A 5,000-nucleotide genomic window follows, 5' to 3' on the forward strand; every position below is an offset into this window, starting at 1 on the left:
AAAATACTGAGACCCTTTCATTTTCTCTGATTTTATCATAGTTAAATGTCTGGAATCAAAAGAATCATAAGAAAATGAAGAAATCAACAAGCAAGGAAAACGAAAAAGCTTTATTTTTTTATTCCTCACGTCCAGGATTACGTCCTGGATCATTAGATAGGAATCCGAAGATGAAGAGAGAAACAAAGAATATCACTACTGTGTAAACGAAGAGTTTGAGAGTAAGCATTACAAAATCTCCAAGATCATTTTTGGAAAAAAGGGAATAGATTATCCATTTTTATACCACATATCCTATTTTGACACCAAGAAATGAAGTGGTTTCTAGAAAAGAAAGGAATTTTCAGAAATTTATTTGTAATGTAATAAGATTCTTTCGTTACCAAAATTATCTTTCATGACCTAATTCGATATTTTGATTATGGGGGACCCTAAATTTAATAGGGTCCTTGTTAAATGGAAGTAGAAGATCAGAATGAGGAAATGAGGTGATCCAGATTCATCATGACTATCCAAGAATTTAAATGTTTGAATCAAGGGTTGATAATGTAAAACTTAGCTGATCTTATCAATTGTTAGAGTCTTTTTTTATCGAAAAAATCATGAATGTTTTTAGGACAGTAGTAAAGATCTCATCGAAAACTTACAGCAGCTTGCCAAACAAGGGCTAAGAGAAGAAAGAGCACAGGTATGACCGGCATAACATCTACGATTGGATTGAAAAAAGCGTAAGCCTCAGGCAATTTGGCGAAGAAAAAACTACTCGAATGAATGGGCAGAATTAAGACAGATACAGATCAAACTAAAGATATTCAGCATAACAAACATTTCCTTCTTGGAGATAATTGCATTTTGATTGAGTTATTGATAGAAGGGAAAAAATGAAGAAAGTAAGGTAGACCAAAATTCTTCTTTTTCTTTTACTTACCCAATCAAAAATCCTTCAGTTCTCAAACGAGAATAGAAGGAGTCATACTTTCATACAATATCTTAATTGAATTATATGTAATGATCAATAAATTCAGTTGAATTCTACAACTACACGGGTCAAATCCTAGCAACAATCTAACCTATTCCATAGATATTTGGGTGGGAATTGACGAATAAACAATACCGATATTAGTGTTTATTAGTGTCAAATAGAAATATAAATGGGGCGTGGCCAAGTGGTAAGGCAACGGGTTTTGGTCCCGCGACTCGGAGGTTCGAATCCTTCCGTCCCAGAGCAGTCCGATTCTATCAGAATAAAGATTTTTCTCTTTAACAATCGTCTCTTTAGTTTAAGAATGTAATGTTGAATATGAATATAATGTGATCCTTGTTTCTGATTTCTATTGATTCTTTTCTGAATCATATCTTTCCTTTTTTCTCACAAACCAATCCAGCGTAAATGACATGCAGATGGAACTAAATCCATTTGTGAGCCGACTAGGCTGAGAAATAGATTAATATTAATGGTTGAATTCAAAATCAAAAATAGGATGAGCCGTTCAGCGTCTACCCGTCTCGCTCATATTCATAATTACTTAGAAAAACTTTATGGCCTATATCTACTGAAATTATCAATGACGCATTTTTTATGGAAATGCAAAAGAAAATCTTAGATATTCCCTATATCTAAAGTAAATAGGGTAGTCCAATTACTAATTCTCTATGGATCCGGAATTCTAAACATTCTAAATAAGAGGGAGTTTTTGGTACTGATGGAATTTCAATTCCAGGACTGGGATTAAGAGTAAGAAGGCTTCTAAGACTGGGTTGGCCTAAAAAAAAATAGCAACAACGGATTGATCTGGACTCGTTTATCTTTGTCTGTCTGCCGGATCTCATTAACAAAAAAAGTTCAATATGTAACAGGTGTATTTTCTTTGAACCTAATTTTTGTATTTAGTAGCTGGTTCTAATGATTAATTGTAAATCAATGAAAAGATTCTTGACCTTGAAGTCAAAAACAAAAATATATAGAAAATTAACCAATGCCGATAGTATATGTATTGTATACATTGTTATTGTTCTATGTCAGTGACATTTCGATTTTGATGAAAAAGATCTGTGATCCCGCGACTCCCTCCAGTGACAATTGTTCGGTTTATCTGATGAATATGGAAAGATCGTATTCTTCCGATTTTTATTTTCTCAATCAGATTAAAAACTAACGCCCTAAACCTTACCTTACACGAGTATTTTCTATCTCTATCTCACCCCTCCCTACAAAAAAAAGAAATCAATTGGATTTGTTTCTCAATTTATCTATCTAGTTCTAGTTTGAATCATTGATGATTCAATTGAAAAAGAAACATATATTTCTTTTATGATGATCAAATTTTGCTCTCTTTACTTTAATCAATGAGATATCTGATAAACATTTTTATCGACTCGTTATGATATGATTGTGATAACCTTTTGATTGATTTCGAAATCCAATTTGATCTTTACTGGAAAACTTTATTCAAAAAATAATAAAAAATAATAATGATATCGAAGTAGGAAATTGGTTAAATTAAACCCTTTTAATGATTCTTTATGAGCCCTTGGTACTCGAAGAAGTGTGAGGTTGATTAATTTATTCTATCGATTAACTTACGGCCTTTCCAGTTCATTGGACTAGTTTATTTGGTTAATACTTAATATTATATTAATTTATTCATTTTGTTGCGGGATTGGGAATCTAATTAAAGACCCTTCTTTTGTTTTCTTTAATTGATCGTCTTGAACAATCTGTTGAAGATGCAGATTAAAGAAGAACTTGTTTATTCGTGTTCTTTGATAAATGAATTTTTTCATTCATACAATAAAATAGGCGGTTAATTAAAGTGAATCCTTGCTGAGACTTCTCCAGATAAATAATTACCTTTCTATATAGAAAAACAAAGTATAAAGTGTAGATTACTATGTACCAATTGAGCCAATGACTATTCATGATTCCATATTGAATCAATTCCATACCGGTTCCAAACTAGAGGAATGTTATGGTAAAACTTCGTTTAAAACGATGTGGTAGAAAGCAACGTGCGACTTGAAGGACATGATCGGCTGTGGATTCTTACACCCACCATTTTATATAGAAATGAAGGTGCTCTTGGCTCGACATAGTTTGTTCTGTTCCACTAGAACAACCCCTATTTTGTTGGGTTGTAAATAGTACATGATGGAGCTCGAGCAGAAAGTATTGATTCATTTCTCAAGGGCAAGGATCTAGGGTTAGTGTCAATTAATAAGTTGGAACAACTTCGTAAATATATCTTCGAATTAGAAATAGAAAGGACCCAATTCGAACAAAAGTTTCAAATAAACAAAGGAAATTTTCTTGGAATTGAGAAAACTATTTCGATCAAAACAAAAGTGTATCGCACGGGAATCAATCGTTCATATGATTCTTCGCTAGAAAGAAATCACAAAAGGTATGTTGCTGCCATTTTGAAACGATTAAAGATCACCGAAGTAATGTCTAAACCCAATGATTCAAAGCAAAGATAAAAGATCCCGGAACAAGAAAACACCATTTTCAATTGTCTTACTACAATAATTGGGTCAGAATGAGGAATAAAAAATGGATTCTAAATGAGACCAAGAAAGGGGGTTAGAGACAGCTCAATAAAGAAAATTCCTAGGCCTAAGGATTTTCCTTTGAGCTCTTTGATAATTATAGAACTTGAGTTATGAGTACGAATGATTTTTTTCTTTTTCGGGAAGGAAGAAAAAAAAACGAATGAAATCATAGTTTAATGAATTTGAGGATTTTATTGATCTATTTGACATTATATACACAAATTCGAATCATTCTTTCTCGAGCCGTACGAGGAGAAAACCTCCTATACGTTTCTAGGGGGGGCATTGTTCATCTACATCTATCCCAATGAGCCATCTATCGAATCGTTGCAATTGATGTTCGATCCCGAAGAGAAGGAAGAGATCTTCGTAAAGTGGGTTTTTACGATCCGATAAAGAATCAAACTTATTCAAATGTTCCCGCTATTCTATATTTCCTTGAAAAAGGTGCTCAACCCACAGGAACCGTTTATGATATTTCAAAGAGGGCAGAGGTATTTAAAGAACTTCGCGTTAATCAAACGAACTAAAATTAATGAAAAAAGAAAAAGAAAGAGGGGGTCGCCCATATGCTAACTTTGTTGAATTTTTTTTTTTTTCATTATTCACTCTTTTTCTTGCTCTATTTATACCTATTTACTATATGTATCGCTCTCATATAATTATAATCCGATATTCTAGAAATAACGATAAAAATACCTTTTCGTGATATGAGACGGATAGAAAAAGGATTGAGTCAATAGATGAAATAAAATAATAGGATCCAAAAAATTATGGGATTATTCTCAATCGGATGGTTTTTGTTGGGATTCCACCAAGAAACAAGGAGTCAAGTTTGCTTATTTACCTTTAGTTATATTAAATAAACCCGAGATTTTTCCTACTCCTTCCTTATTTTTTTATTTCAATTTAATTTCTTATTTTTTTTTTTTTTTTTTCAACGTTCATATTGACAATAGGGCATTGAACAAATATAATTGGATCGTGGATAAATAGATCTATTTATCCACGTCCCATAAGTTTGGTTTTTTACTTTATGAAAATGATGTCTTCGTTGGATTTGCTGTGACACAAGAGACCTTCTATGAATGAAAAAATAGATAAAATAAAGAAAAAAAGGTCTATAGATTTTCTATATTTATCTGGGAATTTCTTCTATATTTCATTTGATCTGTTCATTTTTATGTTCATAATTGACCATAAAATGCTTTTTTTATTTGTTGATAGTTCAATCTTTTGATGGGGTCGTGCGATCCAGTCTCTTTCGTATTTATTTTTATTTTTGTCGTATCTAACACCGTAACCATAATTACATTATTCGGGTTGCTAACTCAACGGTAGAGTACTCGGCTTTTAAGTGCGGCTAGAATCTTTTACACATTTGGATGAAGCAACGGATTCGTCCATACCATTGGTAAAGTTTGTAAGACCACGACTGATCCTGAAAGGGA

This window comes from Eschscholzia californica, unplaced genomic scaffold (genome assembly GCF_041429995.1).
Source record: "Eschscholzia californica isolate CP2 unplaced genomic scaffold, dmEscCali1.0.p SCAF_283, whole genome shotgun sequence".
NCBI lineage: Eukaryota > Viridiplantae > Streptophyta > Magnoliopsida > Ranunculales > Papaveraceae > Eschscholzia > Eschscholzia californica.